We start from the raw sequence: 17,267 nt of genomic DNA, 5'->3' as shown, positions 1-17,267 counted from the left end.
CGAATTTTAGCATGTATCAGAATCATCTGAAGAGCTTGTTAAAAACACATTTCTAGGCATCTTCCCTTGAGTCTCTGATGGAGTAGATCTGAGGTGGGACTCTAGAATTAGTATTTCCAACTGCATGTCTAACAAATTTCCAGGTGATGCTAATGCTACTGGCCCGGGAACAGCTATCTGAGAAATACTGCTTTAGAACATGATCCTTACTTTTAAAATGTGTTCTATCTGGTGTCCCAACTGGATGCCTGAGGTGTTATTAACGAAGTGTTAACGTGGCTTTCCACTTAGGCTGCGCCACAACTCCAATGACCCTCATCACTGCTTGAATTCTAATAACCCTGCTCGGCTTTCAACCCCACAGAAGTTGGTATCTGGTAATCCTTGCATAGTCTCACCTTACACGTGTGCAAACCAGCTTTTAGCCAAGCACCCACAGAGGATCCTCACAGGATTTTTGGAGCCCTCCCTCTGCAAAGCTCCCTTCTCTCAGTGCCCTACCTTGCAGATTATAGTTGCTCAGCTGCCCCAGACTCCAATCTCTGTCTGCTCAGCTTAGCTGGTACCTCAGCTCATTGCTTCTTGGTTGGGAAATAGCCCCCAGATAAAGAGGCAGAGTGATTCTGGGCCTCACCACTTGAATTTCTCTTAGGGATCACAGACTTGTGCTCTGCCTGAAACAACTGACTCAATATTTTGCTCACCTCAGTGATTTTTTTTTTAAACTGGTGGGATGGCTAGTCTGTTACCAGTTTCTACTCCATCATAGCCAGGGGTGGATGTCCTGGTGTTAGACCTTTTGAATTTAAAGAGCCTTGGACTATCCAGATAGAGATACTCTACAATGAGAAGGGAGCCTAGAGATAAAGGTTTGCAAAACATCAGTGTACAGATAGTAATTGAGACCAAGGGCATGAATCATATAGGAGGTTACACAAAATGAGAAGAGTAGAGGATCAAAGATAGGACATTGGGGGAACTGCTAATTTTTCATGGATGAGTGAAAGAAAAGTGTTGGCCAAAGAGGCATAGAAGGAGTGGTCTAACAGGTAGAAGAGCCACTATCCCAGAAGTCAGTGGAGAAGAGTTTTTTTAAAAATATTTTTAATCCTTACCATGGCTCCCCAACTGTGCTAAGAAAAAAAAATTCTTTTTTAATATTTCGAGAACCCTGGGACTTCCCTGGTGGTGCAGTGGTTAAGAATCCATCTGCCAATTCAGGGGACATGGGTTCAAGCCCTGGTCCGGGAAGATCCCACATGCCGCGGAGCAACTAAGCCCGTGCACCACAACTACTGAGCCTGTGCTCTAGAGCCCGCGAGCCACAACTACCGAGCCTGTGTGCCACAACTACTGAAGCCCGCACACCTGGAGCCCATGCTCCGCAACAAGAGAAGGCACTGTAATGAGAAACCCGCGCACCACAACGAAGAGTAGCCCCCCCTTGCTGCAACTAGAGAAAGCCTGAGCGCAGCAACGAAGACCCAAAGCAGCCAAAATAATAATAATAATAAATAAATAAATAGAACGCAATAATTTAGAACTATTGTCAAACCCATTTTACAGATGAAGATGAAACTGACCAGCCAAGCAACTTGTACAAGGTCATGCAGCTGGTAAGTGGCAGAGCCAGAACTAGAATCCAGGCATTCTGGCTCCAATACTTGAAAAAAACCCACAGTGTTCTGCCTCACTCCAAAACAGGAGAGGATGACAAACATGACAGTGCTGTCTAGGAAGCTGAGGGTTGAAAAGTGCCTATCGGAATAAGCACTGGGTCCACTGGTGAGCTCGGCAAGAACTCACTGAAATAAACAGGATGTGCTAATTAACTGCTCAACATGATGGGTTCCTGGGTTTAGCTCTTCTTTGGAACCAGCAGAGTGCCATACACATGGCGCCTCTCAGGCCCTGCTTGCATTGTCCTCCTCCTCAGAAACCCGCTCCAGATTTCTGCTCAGAAAGAGGGGACTCACTCCCTAACTGCATACAGACAAGACCCACCACTCCAGCTCCTCAGGGGGTGAAGAGACGTGTGAGGTGCCTATTAACACTCCACAGCTGTGCCCGGGCACAAGTTTATGCGCATTTGAACATATCATCAACTCAATTACCTGTGTTCAGATTAGCCTCAGCAAATCTTGACGCTCTCACAGCTGTCTTCAGGTGTTCAGGGGATTATTATGAGGAGATATTGATCAGCTGTTCTCCATGTCTCCTGTGGGCAGAACAAAAGGAAAGAGGCTTAAATGTCAGCAAGGGATTTAGATGTAAGTGAGAACAGTGAGGCAGGGAGGTCCTGTGTACTTAAGCAAGTTTCTAGCCTTTCTGCCTCAGTTAGCCCTAAATATTCCCTTTCCCACCATATCACCCTATTTGTTTTACAACAAAATAGATGAAAACAACAGTAACAATAATAGCAAATGCTTATATAGTTCTTACTTCGTGCCAGGCACTGTTAATAAGTTTTCAGTTCAGATTCATCATTTAATACTTACATCACAATGAGATAAATACTATTGCCGTCCCCATTTCACAGATAAGAAAACTGAGACACAGACAGTGAATAATTTGCCAAAGGTCACAGAACCAACAAACGGCAGAGCCAACATTTGAAGCCTCCTGCAAAAGTCCATTCTCTTACCCACTACCCGCACTGCTAATCTGTAGAAATTGCACTAGAACAGAATTCAAGATAAGCAGAGCAGGGAGAGATGCTACCAAAGTGGCATGGAGGCTGCAGTAGATTGTTAGAAAATGGTTCTACATGAACCATGCCTCCCTGAATTCATGCCATGTGCAGTCCCCTTCCACACTGAATCTGTGCCAGCATAATGGCTGGCTTGGCCAATAGCATAGGATGGAAGCAACTTCCTGGGACTTCAAGCCTTTAGGAGATCTGGAGCTTCTGCTTTCTCTCTCAGAACCCAACTGCCTTGTAAAGAAGTCCAGGCTGTCCAGCTGTAGAGAGAGGCCACAGGTATTGAGAAGTCTCAGAGGCTGAGAGCCATGTGGACAACAGAGGCATCTCAGCTAAGAGACAGCATCAAAGTGGTCAATGAAGCCATCTGAACTGTCCCAAGAGACACCACAATGGGCAAAGATGACCCAAGCCTGCTGAGCACTGCCCCAAATTCTGACTCTAAAAGGGTTGTGGTTTTAAGTCATTAAGTGTTTCTTTTCTATTGTGAAACATACATAAAAAAATTTACCATTTTAACCATTTTTAAGTGTACAGAGTTCTGTGGCATTAAGTACATTCACGTTATTGTGCAACTACCAGCATTATCTATCTCCAGAATCTTTTCATCATCTCAAACTGAAACTCTGTCCCCATTAAACACTAACTCCCCACCTCCTTCTTCCCAGCCCTGGTAACCACTGTTCTACTTTCTTTCTCTAAGAATTTAAGTCAATAAGTTTTAAGATGGTTTGTTAGGTAGCAACATATAACTTTATATAGATACTGATAGATATAATAATCTGCTTTTAGAATATATTAATGTGTTTGTTAGTTTATTAAATACCAGAGTTGCAGAAGCATCAGGAAACCTCCCAGAGCTTCAGTTCACTATGTCATGGTACATTTAATTCTAATGTGTCATGGCCTACAGTGTTATAGGTAAAATTATAATTATGCCTAACATTTACTTTCAAGTTGAGAAGGCAGTTTCTCATTTAATATATTTTTTGCCTTTCACAATAGCCTTGTGAGATGGAATTAATTTTTTTTAATTTTATAGATCAGGAGACTGAAGATCAAAGAGTTTAAGTGACTTGCTCAAGGTCACAGCATAGAGTAGAACAGGTTGGTCTGCAACCATTTATTGATCACTCCTATTTGGGAAGAGAGATGGGGAGGGGACCCAAAAGATGGTTCAGCAGCTTGAAAGAGGAGACACAAGCCCAGTTCTTAAAGAGCATCTGCTCTCCTAGGACACACCCATGGACATGCTGACAGGAAAGGCCTTTGATCATGCTGAGACCAACCAAGATGGCTCCCAATTAAATGTTTTATGGGGTATGGTTGGATCTACATTAAGAAATAAATATGCTTGGTTGTATTTGAGGCAGGAATAGTATGATGAGGAAAGTGAGATACATCCCCACTGAACAAAGCTCCAGACTCATGTTCCATTCATGAAAGGGTGAAAGGGACATGAAATCTATTTAGTGGGTCACAAACTAAATATATATATATATATATATACACGTGTGTATATATATATATACACGTGTGTGTGTGTATATATATATATATATATATATATATATATATATATATATATAATAGAGCTGAATTCACTGAAATAATAAAGGCGAGTGTTTTTCTGTGGAATTTATTTCAGTTACATTGTATATATATACTTGCATCTTCATAGTCATGTTATTTGGGATTTGGGTCACAATATGAAATGTATTTCTTACTGTGGTGAAAGCACTTGAAAACCATTGCCCTACCCCACTTCTCTCCTGGCCACAGCCTTCCTCAAGGTGCAGAAGTATTCTACAGCCTTAGGGAAAGTATGGCCTATCTATATGTACTGGCCTTGTGCAAACAGTAGAAAAGACAGATTTTATTTTAGCACAAGGACTACACTCCAGAGGCCTGTATGGAATGGCTGAAAATGTTGCATGTACAATTCTGCCCATGTGCCCACAGGTGATTTAATGACCCAGAAGGATGGTGAAACAATGCTGAAAGTACTGGATTAGACAGACATAGCGAGTCTGAGGTTCCAGTGTCAGTTCTTTATCAAACACTTATAATTCCTTGAGACTTTCTGGGCTTCCCTTCCCTCATCTGTTGCATAGAGGGATCAAACTAAATTATCTTTAAGGAAAGTCTCCCACCAAGAGAAGAAATGCTGATAAGATTTATGTCACTGCCTCTTCTTTTTCCCAAGGAGAGTCACTGGGATAAGGAATGTAGAGGAAAAGTCAGTCTCTTTTGTTTAAAAATGTATCCAGCTTTTTGTTTGTTTATATTTTTTCTGAGGTCGATAGGGATAGACAAACGAAGACCATCTTTGAAAGACAGCTAATGTCCATTTCTGGTTTGAGGCAGGGGACTTACCCTGAGTACCCCACCCAGGTCCATATGTCTATAATCACAAAACTTACATCATTTTATTCTCATGAATTAAACAATAAACTATAATCGTCTATGTTCAAAATATGATGGTGAAGTCATGGCACCTCAATCACATATAAAATCCATTGCTATAATTAAGCCATGTATATAAGAAGGTAGTTAGAATTCATCAGGACTTAAAAGCACAGGATCATGGTGATTCTTTCTCCTGAGCCGAGGAAACGTGAACTCCTTGATGGCAGGATTTTAATCCTGGAGCCTACGCAGAGGAAGGGGAGCTGGGCTAGTGGCCACTGGCAGCTCCTAGACCTCAAGAAAGAGAAGGAGTGTGGCAGAAGAGAAGGAGCTTGGATATTGCCAACAGCCTTTTTTTTTTTTTTTTTAAGAGTTGTAGAGCCTCAGCAATAATGGCTCTGCTTCTGCCAATATCAGCAGGGAGACAGGTGCAGAGAGCTCTGAAGAGCTCTTTCAGTTACAGATGTGGCTCAAGAAGTGTCCCAGAAGCCTGTGCTTCTTGCCATGCTGGACTGAATCTGGAGCGTATCCAGGAAAACTCAAATGCGTCCAGGAGTGACATGGGAACTTAGCAGCTTTGTCTGCAACTTAAGTGTAGAGATTGGTTTTCATCAAATAGAAAACATCCTTGTCCATTTGATTTTCAAACAAAGTAATGCTGTTTGGGACTGATATAAGCAAATTCATTCTCATTGGGGAACTCCACATCTTTATTCAGTTTAGGGAGAGTATAAAGTAATTCGAATTGCTTCATTTATATTTTCTCATGGTGTAGAGAAATGTGTGCGATTTGATGACTAATTTTTTTTTTCATGGTAATTTTTTTTTAGAACATATTCAAACAGGATGCCATTTAACAGACTTGACTATTGCCTGACTCTCTGGATATGATAAAAAGCATAGAAGAGCAGAAATTGAAGGGGAAAGTAAGAAAAGATTTATTAAAGGGCAATGAACTATATTATTAGACCAGTGACTCCTTCCCTCCCCCAAGCTAACCCCAAGCCCAGTTTATCTAAGTAAACCAAAGGAAATTTAATCTTAGCCTCTACTATATATTCAGTACATTCTGGCTGACATTTTAAACCCTGTTAGAAATCTGGTTGGCTTCCAGGCACATGCAATACTAGAATGGAGAAATAGTATAGATAACTATCTCATTTTTCTTTCTCTCTGAAACGCTGACAACGATTCTTTGTAAGATGTCTCAGGACATTGAAGGAAGTTACTGACATACATTTTGTAGAAATCTGTCAAGAGCTGATTATTGCAATTTATATAATGTGGATATTCCATTTCACAAGCTTCATACGTTGCATGACTAAAACATGCATGGAAGACAATGGGATCCACAGGCTGCTGAACATATGAACAACCAGAAACCAAGGGGCAGGTTTGAAGAGTGAGGTTTTCAGCTCCGGAGAGGACAGAATGACCACAAGTGACACAGTCGGAACCACCAGATACACACCAATCTTCTCCCAACCAGAGCAAACATTAACCAGCAACACGGGAGAAACCCATAGCTGCGTCTCATCGCTCGGAAATCCTTTCAGGGGACGTCCCCGGTGGTCCAGTGGTTAAGACTCCACACTTCCACTGCAGGGGACACAGGTTCGATTCCTGGTTGGGGAACTAAGATCCCACATGCGGGGCAGTGCAGCCAACAAAGAAAAGAAAGGAAAAGAAATCCTTGCAAACCTGCCGGTTTCAGCAAGGTGTGCCATGTTAGAGTTCCATGCTATGCAGATGGGACTATCACAGACACTTGAAATTCACACATAAACTCAAACCCTTATTTCAGCAGTTTAGTTTTACTCTTCCTGTCACCAAGGCATAGCTGTGACCAAGGCCTACATTGCTGGTAGGATTCCACCTTCTTCCCCATCCTCATCCTGAAGAGGAACTTCTGAGTCATGAAACACATGGTGTAAAGATGCCAAGGCCGTGGCTCAGTCCCAAACTGGATGATGACCCTTTGGAAACTGAACACTGAGACCTCATGTTAGGGTTACGCAGAACAGGAGGTTGCCTCATTCTCAGAATCAACCACCCAAGGCAATTTTAGATTTTTCTCTTTGATAAGTCTCAAGTCTTTTCTAATGTGTGGGAAAGAGACATACAGATCACTTAATTCTACTTGCTGTAGAATTTTCATTTGGGATTTCACCTGTGCCCACCTACCCTTTTTCCCAGAAACAGTAGACCAGTCTCGCCACTTCTCTAGATTTACAGTAACCTCACTCTTGCAAATGACAGATGAATACTATGTTAGAGCCTCTTTCGTGCTCAAAAAAGATGATGACATTTTCTTTCATAACATTGTACTTTGCATGTCAATCTTAATTAAACTATTGTGCTTAGGTTAAAATTATGTGGAGTATATTTTAAAAGCATTTCTGCATGCACACTTATTTAAAATAAGCATATGTATACACATGCATATATATATACATACATATATATACACACATATATAGAGAGTCAAACCAACCATTTTTTAAAAAGTAAATTCCTTCTGAGAGCCATAATTTTAACTCGTCACCATGACTATGTGAAGCCATCTTTTTTTGGTTAAGAGAATTTAAATTACTAGAGGTAGTCAATTTGTCTATGCCATAAAAACACATCTGTAATATAATATCTCTCTAAAGACAATAGGTCGTGTGCTGATGGTTTCCATGGAGATGCAAAGTCCAAAAATGCATCAAGATCTGTTTCCTCACCTCTCTTGAACTTTTCATTACTGGATGAAGAGAGATCACTTTCATTTTGTCAGGCATTTGAGCGATGCCACCATTATGTTTCTGTTCATAAAAACCTCTGTGTATGAAAAGTATTGTATACTTCACCTAATATGCACCCATTATGGTCTCATGATCCCCACAACATCCCTGAGAGGTTGGGCAGAGCAGGAATAGTTATTCCTATTGACAGATGGGAAACTGTAGCCAGTAGAGGTTTTGTTACTCGCCCAAGGCTATAGCACAAACCAAGTCACAAGTTGGGATTCAAATCCAGATCTTCTGAGTCCTAATCCACCTTCTTTTCTCTACTTTGTGCTTCAATAAAATAAAATAAAAATTACTGGTGCTTTTGAGACAGACTAAAAATCCCATTTGTTTGGTTCCTCCTCTAAAATCTAAAGACAATAAATAGCTCACCAGGTGAATTCAACACATGTGGCCCATCTCTGTCACAACCAACGTAGAGGCACTCCTCCACAGGACTGGCGGTCTATGCATTGTACTGCCAGGAAGGGTTCTATATGGTATATGGGAAACAAGTTTATGGTCTGGCAGCAGCTGCCCTGTGTGCATCCTTGGAGGAGTTCCAAAGCTCTGCAATTGGGCTGCAGCCACCAAGTGTTCCCCCCGGTCCAGCCCTCATGGCTCTCAGCCATCCTGATCGGCTCCCTCATCCTCTGGTAAAGCAAAAGAGTCGAGGAGAAGGTAGTTGGCACTGGAAAGAGTTGGTGCTGGGTGAAGGGTTGGCACGGTTCCTTGTGGATACCTGAGCTGGGGAACGAAGGAGAAGATGGGAGAGATTGGCCACAATTCTTGGAACTGTCCCCAAGCTGGGGGGTGGGAGTGTGCTTCTGCACAAAGTAGCAGAACATGACATGCTGGTCACGGTTCTCTAAACTATAGTCAGTGAGCTGGGGAAGAATTAGAGAGGTCATCAAGTTCATCCCGCATCATTCATTCATCTGTTCACTCAACAAATCATTATTGGGACTTCCCTTGTGGCACAGTGGTTAAGACTCTGTGCTCACAATGCAGGGGGCCCGGGTTCACTCTCTGGTCAGGGAACTGAATCCCACGTGCATGCTGCAACTAAGGGTTCACATGCCACAACTAAGGAGACTGCCTGTTGCAACTAAGACCCAGTGCAACCCAACAAATAAATATTTTTTTAAAAACCAAATAATTACTGAATACCTACAGTGCTGAGAATATGGCAGGGGACAAATCAAAGTCCCTGCTTTCACAGAGCTTACATTTTAGTGGGGAGAGAAACAGCAAGCAAATAAATAAATAGTACATCAGCCGGTGATAAGTGCTGTGGAGAACAGGATAACAGGAAAAGGGACTCTTGGGAGGTGGGAGGTACTATCTTACATTTGTTGTTTAGGGCTGATAAGGGGGCACCCACTGTCAATGACATTTAAACAGAGACTTGGAGAAATGAGGGAAGAAGCCATGGGGATATCTGATGGGAAGAGAATTCCAGGCAGAAGGGACAGCAAGTACAAAAGCTGTGCTACAGAGAGGCCTTGGCATGTTTAAGGAACAGCTAGGAGACCAGTGGGGTTGGAGTGACATGAGGGTGAAAGTTATAGGATATGAGGTCAGAGAGACTGTGGGTCCCAGATCACATAGGGCCCTGTAGGCCAGTGTTAGGCTTGAGTGAGAAGGGGGCCCATTGGAGGGTTTTAAGCAGGGAAATGATAGGATCTGACCTTTTTATTTTTTAATTAATTAATTAATTTATTGTTGGCTGTGTTGGGTCTTCGTTGCTGCACGCGGACTTTCTCTAGTTGCAGTGAGCGGGGGCTACTCTTCGTTACCACGAGCGGACTTCTCATTGCGGTGGCTTCTCTTATTGTGGAGCACGGGCTCTAGGTGCGAGGGCTTCAGTAGTTGTGGCACATGGGCTCAGTAGTTGTGGCTTGCGGGCTCTAGAGTGCAGGCTCAGTAGTTGTGGCGCACGGGCTTAGTTGCTCTGCGGCATGTGAGATCTTCCCGGACCAGGGATTGAACCTGTGTCCCCTGCATTGGCAGGTGGATTCTTAACCACTGCGCCACCAGGGAAGTCCCAGGATCTGGCTTTTTAAAGTATCCTCTGGCTGCTGGGTTGGAAAACATTTTGGGGCTGTGTCATGAAATGCGATAAAATCTACTTTATTCTTGAAAGACCTTGTGTATTACTCAATTGCCCTCATATTTCCCAGATTGGTTCCCATGCTTCTCTCTAGACAGTCTTCCATCCATGTGTTTTATTTCCAATCATGAAATTTTTAAAAATAGTCTGATCTTGTCATCATCCTTTTCAACCCCCAACTTAAAAAAATTTTCAAATGGCTTTCACTTGCTCTTAGGAGAAAGTTCAAACTTCACCCTCTGGCCTAAATGTTCTGTAAGATTTAGCCCTTGTCCACCTCTCTCTTTTTGTACTCCCCTCCATCTGTCTCTTTCTACTCCAGCCACATTGCTTTTATTCAGTTCTTTCCAGTACAAGGCCTTCTCCCAGGTTATTTCTACTTCCTGACATGTTCTTCCCTATGTCTCTTTGGTTCATCCTTACATACCCTGAGTCTAAGGGTTCCAGAGATTTGTTGAATTAGATAATTGATCAATCAAATGTGGTACATAAAATGAAGTCACCAGTGAATCCACTGTTTGGAGTTATTTCGGTTTTGGAAGAAAGCTCAGATCTCACCAATCCTGAAATTCCATTCAGTATTATTTAAAATTTTGTGAATATTAAAAATATTATTTTAAATTTTGTGAATATATTTTGGAGTAAACACATGTGATATTAATAAATTGCATGCTTACACTTTGGAATGCCTTTCCTAGATGTTATAATTCCTTCCCTCATCATTGCAGCATGATCAATTACATGAAAAACCCTGTCAAATAAAGGCTGTTTATCACAAATTTTAATGTGACTCTGTATCTTATGGATTTTCCCATTTTGGTATCTTATTAGGAATTCATTCTCCCTGTGTTATCAGAGCTATGTTATTTTGTCTAATCCTTTGTTGATATCTTTAAAAATTCTAGAGTCATGCTGTTTAATGTGACTTTAAAGTTTAAGTTACTTAAAATTAAATTAAAAAAAAATCCATTCCTCGGTTCACATATGGGTAGTGGCTACCACATTGGATAGCCCAGATAAATAAAATGAACATTTTTATCATTATAGAAAGTTCTGTTGGACAGCATTGTTCTAGAGCCTACCTTTCACATCTCCATAGTATTTTGATATAGCTTCTCTTTCTAAGGAGATACCTGTAACAAGGTGGCAATAATTATATCAATTGCCTTACTTTCAGTGCCTACTTTGTGCCAAACAGTGTGGTAATAGAGTGCTATAGATAGATAGGTAGATAGATAGATATGTATATATATATGTATACAGATATAGATATATATGTAATATATATACAATCTTATTTATTCCTCATAGGATTAAACCATGAGCCGGCTCAGGGAGGCTATTTTATAATATCACTGCAATAAATCGGAAATTTGACGCCCATTAACTCAGGTTTCCAGGGGCTTCCCTGGTGGCGCAGTGGTTAAGAATCTGCCTGCCAATGCAAGGGACACCGGTTCGAGCCCTGGCCCAGGAAGATCCCACATGCCGCGGAGCAACTAAGCCCATGCGCCACAACTACTAAGCCTGAGCTCTAGAGCCCACAAGCCACAACTACTGAGCCCATGTGCCACAACTACTGAGGCCTGTGCATCTAGAGCCCGTGCTCTGCAACGAGAGGCCACGACAATGAGAAGCCCGTGCACCGCAACGAAGACCCAACACAGCGAAAAATAAAATTAATTAAAAAAAACAAAACTCAGGTTTCCATATTCAAATCCTTAATCAATAGGCAAAATGTAAATTGGTTTCGATCTCATCAGATCTTAGGGACCTCTAATGCAAATCAAAGACAATTCTTGCAACTATGCATCTGTGTCTTTTCAGAATCTGGAGGGCTTACAAGTTCAAGTACCACAGGGCATGAACCCTGAGGCTTAGTCACCCAGGGGACATTCAAAACTGGAACCAAACAATGCATGGATATAGCGTTCCTTACTGAGGAAAATCAATTTATCCTTTATCATCTAAGTTATAAAACTTTTAATATGTCCCCCAAGAAATGGTCTGCTTTAGAAAATTATATATATAAAACATGTGTGTGAGCACACAGATACACAGAGACAAGATGGGAGACATTTTGCAAGTACAGAAAACAGAAAAAAAAAAGACCTTTAAAATGTATTTTGAATGATACTTATAAATATATCCACATCAATTAGCCTAATCCTTGGTGGCTGAGAGTAACAGACATAGTTGTCAGTGATGGAAAAATCTGCAAAGTGAAACGTGATGCCAAATAGTTCAAGAAACCCGGACTGCCCTGGTGGCGCAGTGGCTAGGAATCCGCCTGCCAATGCAGGGGACACGGGTTCGAGCCCTGGTCCGGGAAGATCCCACATGCCACGGAGCAAGTAAGCCCGTGTGCCACAACTACTGAGCCTGCGCTCTAGAGCCCATGCACGGCAACTACTGAAGCCCGCACGCTCTAGGGCCCACCTGCTGCAACTACTGAGCCTGGGTGCTGCAACTAATGAAGCCCGCGCACCTAGAGCTCACGCTCCGCAACAAGAGAAGACACTGCAAAGAGAAGCCCGTGCACCGCAACGAAGAGTAGCCCCCGCTCGCCGCAACTAGAGAAAGCTGCGCACAGCAACGAAAACCCAACGCAGCCAAAAATAAATAAAAAAATTTTTTAAAAAAGAAACCCCTTCCCTTATTCTGAACATCAAAAAATGGGGCAATTTATCTTTGTCAATAGAAAATTTATTTTCTCTTCATTCCCACTAACAATTAGTAAATAAATAAAGAATATTGGTTTGAAGCAAAGGCATCAAATTAATACCTGTGGTGCCCTCATGTCTGGTCTGGCCTTAGAGGTAAATGTGGTTACTGCCACTTTGCAGATGGGAAAACTGAGGTTGAAAGACATTAAATACCGTATTTCCTGGGTAATAAGCGGTGGAACCAAAACTGAAACCTGGGTCTCATCAACTCAAGAATTCCATTCTGAGTCCCTTTCAGGTGGAATTGACTCTGACTCATCTTTCTTTGATTTTTGTGGTTAAAATTCTGAATGAAACCAGAATTTTAGAACATCAGTTTAAATAAAATGAAAGAGTACTTGGAGGAAGCAGCCAGGGCATTCTTGATGCAAAACCAGTTTAGCTTTTCATTCAGAATATTCTTTTTTCTTACCAAATTCATTTTAAAGATGATCCCTCAATCCACGGGCAATATCTAAAATTGTTTTTAATTTATTTAAAAGCCTACATATATTTTCATTTCACAGAGTTTAATAAAGTTCTTTCATTCATTAAACAGCCTGAAGTGGGGTCAGCAAACCTTTTCTGTAAAGAGGCGGTTAGTAAATGTTGTAGATGTTGAGAGCTCTGTCACAGCTACTCAATTCTGCCATTGTTGCTGTGCAAGCAGCTATAGAAAATACATAAACAAATTAGCCTGGCTATGTGCCGGTAACACCTAATTTATAGACTCTGAAATTTGAATTTTACATAATTTCAAATGCCATGAAGATTTAAAAAAAAATTTTCCCCCAACCATTTGTAAATATAGAAACTACTCTTAGCTCGTGGGCTGTATAAAAATAGGTGATAGGCTGGATTTGGCTTGTGATCCATAGTTTGCCAACCCCTACTCTAGAGCATAAAGTCAAAACCTGGAGAAATGCAGAAACTTGTGTAAGAATATGGAAGAACCAGGACTACGCTCTATTTTTTCCTGCTTGCTCAGCTTAGTGGGTTGTACCCTAACATAAAGAAATGAAAATAATGAAAGCCACAAGAAGATATTTAATTACATGTGAGGAAGGGGCATTTTAAAGCCACGAGCCAGGGCTGCTATGAAACATCCTTAATTAAAGCAAAGTCAGAATGCCTGCCATTTTTACTCCACATGCCTTATCTATCATATAATGGCAAAAATACAATACACTCTTTCTATTAGTAATGTTTCCTTCCCTCTGCCACAAAATTGCACACTATTATTAACTGCAAGCTCTGCAAATATTAAGCTAAAGTAATAGGGGGAGGAAAGCAGTAGGTTAAATTTTTTAATTACAATATTTGTTTTTTTGTTTTTTTAATTAATTATTATTTACTTTTTGTCACGTTGGGTCTTTGTTGCTGTGTGTGGGCTTTCTCTAGTTGCAGCGAGTCGGGGCTACTCTTCGTTGTGGTGCGCAGGCTTCTCATTGTGGTGGCTTCTCTTGTAGAGCACGGGCTCTAGGTTCACGGGCTTCAGTAGTTGTGGCACGTGGGCTCAGTAGTTTTGACCTGAGGACTCTAGAGCGCAGGCTCAGTAGTTGTGGTGCACGGGCTTAGCTGCTCCGGGGCATGTGGGATCTTCCTGGTCCAGGGCTCGAACCTGTGTCCCCTGCACTGGCAGGCGGGTTCTTAACCACTGCACCATCAGGGAAGACTAATTACAATACTTGTTGTCCCAGCCTGGAACTAGTGGACTTAAAAGAAAAATTTGCTCTAATCTTCTCCACTAATGAAAATTTATGTATAATCTCTATATAATTAATATAGCATTATTTTGAAGGTGTAATGATTGGGCTCTTATATCATTCAACATTTATTGAAGGTTTACCATGTTCCAGACAATATTCTAGGCTCCGAGTGTATTACAGTAAACAAATTCTCTTATATCCTCTTTCAGAGGAATGTACAATATAAAGTTTTCCACACTGACAAACTTGAGCTACCATCTTGCTCTTTATATGACAATCAACAAAAAGAATAAAAACCACTAATAACAGTTACCTGATTAGTTCGTTATTTATTACAAAGTGCTTTGAAACATAAGGAACAATACTAACGTCAAACAAATTCAGATCAATAAACATTCACCTGCTATTTGCAAGGCAAACTATAGTAGAAATTTAAAAAATATTTTACAGTAATATGTCTGTTCAACTTTCCTGTAAATGCAAAGAACTTCACACTGATTTTCTCTCTCTCCCATCTCCTTCATTTCCCCCACAATCTCTATGTCAATAGTTTGAGGAAATTCAAGCACAGCAAAATACAGGGACTTACACAAGAACATAATTGGTTTAAGCCGGGGAAGGATCAGGGTTAGAACCCAGGGTTTCTGTTTTTAAGAATCTTTCTTTACCCATTATCTCCTATACTAAAAATCTAAGTAAACAATTGGAAAGGCAGCTCCAGCTGTATAGCAAATTCTGTTTGTCATGCACAGTGTTACTGTTTAAGGTGAATGAAAACAAGGAAGCTCTTCTTCCTTTTCACTCTCATTCTACAAACATAAAAAACTAGAAATACCCAATGGACCTGGAGGTAATTAATACATAGTCAGCTGAACTTTCTACCTGCAAGGTCACTTTAAATGTGCAGTAAACAGCTATAATTGAAATGTGACGATTTAACTAAACCACTGTGTTAGTTACCTTTTCCTTGAACAAATTATCATTTTGTCTTTCCAGTTGTCCTGGTCCAACCACTGAAATGACATTCCTTGTAAAACTCATGCCTTCATTAGTATGTTTCTTCCACTTCTGCTTTATGGTTTGGGGTGGCTCCTATCTGATACTTTCCCCAATGTGTCTAATGGCAAATTAAGGCACAAATGCAGTGGTGGCAGTGGTGGTGGGGAAACTCCATTCAGCATGTGCTGGCTCATCTCACAATACCAGGGCTTGGTTTAAGGGTGAAAATCTGAAATCAAAGATGAGTCAGGGGCTTCCTTGGTGGCGCAGTGGTTAAGAATCTGCCTGCGAATGCAGGGGACATGGGTTCAAGCCCTGGTCTGGGAAGATCCCATGTGCCGCGGAGTAACTAAGCCTGTGAGCCACAACTACTGAGCCCGCGAGCCACAACTACTGAAGCCCACGCGCCTAGAGCCCGTGCTCTGCAACAAGAGAAACCACTGCAATGAGAAGCCCGTGCACGCAACCAAGAGTAGCCCCTGCTCGCCACAACTAGAGAAAGCCTGCGCACAGCAACAAAGACACAATGCAGCCAAAAATAAAAATAAATAAAATAAATAAATTAAAAAAAAAAAAAAAAAAAGATGAGTCAGGACTGGCTCAGGGCAGTCTGAACCTAGTATTGGCAGATCCTGAGAAGATGCATTTTCATGTAAGTTTTCAAGCTGGCCACAGTCAGCACAAGGAATTTGCCTATCAATATCAGCTTGTGGACAGAAGCTATCCAGGACCCAGGGTTCTGCTGGATACTGAAACTGGCATAGTTCCCTTCAAACACAGGGAGTGAACAGATGAGGCATGTTCAGCGACCACACTGATAGGCATCCCCCCCAGAACACATTGTAAGTCCCACTGTATGTAAGCCTACACTTGCTGAGTTCTTAATCTTTCTTGCACCATGGATTTCTTTACTTGTTCTAAGAATAATGTTTTTAAATGAATAAAATATACATTATTAAAAAATAAAATATATTGAAATACTGTTATCAATTTTTACATGATAATGTATGTGCTTCCTTATTAACACAGTAGAAAACAAGATCTGGGTTCTAATGCAAATCAAAACTACAATGAGGTATCACCTCACACCAGTCAGAATGGCCATCATTAAAAATTCTACAAATAATAAATGCTGGAGAGGGTGTGGAGAAAAGGGAACCCTCCTACACTGTTGGTAGGAATGTAAATTGGTACAGCCACTATGGAGAACACTGTGGAGGTTCCTTAAAAAACTAAAAATAGAATTACCATATGACCCAGCAATCCTACTACTGGGCATATACCCAGAGAAAACCATAATTCAAAAAGAGTCATGTACCACAATGTTCTTTGCAGCTCTATTTACAAGTGTCCATCGACAGACGAATGGATAAAGAAGGTGTGGTATATATACACAATGGAATACTATTACTCAGCCACAAAAAAGAATGAAATAATGCCACTTGCAGCAACATGGATGGCCCTAGAGATTACCATACTAAGTGAAGTAAGGCAGAAAGAAAAAGACAAATATCATATGATATCACTTATAATCTAAAATATGATGCAAATGAACTTATTTACAAAACAGATACAGACTCACAGACACAGAAAACAAATTTATGGTTGCCAAAGGGGATAGTAGCGGGGAGGGGAGTAGAGACAAATTAGGACTTTGGGATTAGCAAACTATTATATATGTAATAGATAAACAACAAGGTCTTACTGTACAGCACAGGGAACTATATTCAATATCCTGTAATAAACCATAACAGAAGAGAAAAAAAGTTCTAATAATTACCATAAATTTGAAGTAGTTTATACAATATTTCCAAGATACCTGCAATGACTGTAACATGTTAATGTCTGTGATTTCTTTTA

The 17,267-nt window shown here is 41.0% G+C and overlaps 2 protein-coding genes across 2 annotated transcripts in view; one reads left to right on the top strand and one right to left on the bottom strand.

Annotated features, from left to right (window-relative positions):
* NSUN7 (NOP2/Sun RNA methyltransferase family member 7) overlaps positions 1-17,267 on the top strand; it is a 373,856-nt gene that overhangs the window by 235,445 nt on the left and 121,144 nt on the right. The gene's annotated exons all lie outside the window — the stretch shown is intronic.
* RBM47 (RNA binding motif protein 47) overlaps positions 1-17,267 on the bottom strand; it is a 243,245-nt gene that overhangs the window by 206,273 nt on the left and 19,705 nt on the right. Inside the window, exon 2 of the mRNA XM_082390606.1 lies at positions 2,115-2,218. The gene's annotated coding sequence lies outside the window, so the exon portion shown is untranslated. The remainder of the gene's footprint in view (positions 1-2,114; positions 2,219-17,267) is intronic.

The sequence above is a fragment of the Balaenoptera borealis genome (genome assembly GCF_965194805.1).
Source record: "Balaenoptera borealis genome assembly, chromosome: 4".
Classification (NCBI taxonomy): Eukaryota; Metazoa; Chordata; class Mammalia; order Artiodactyla; family Balaenopteridae; genus Balaenoptera; species Balaenoptera borealis.
Note: the sequence above shows the minus strand (reverse complement) of the source record. Positions and strands in the feature narration are given on the sequence as shown.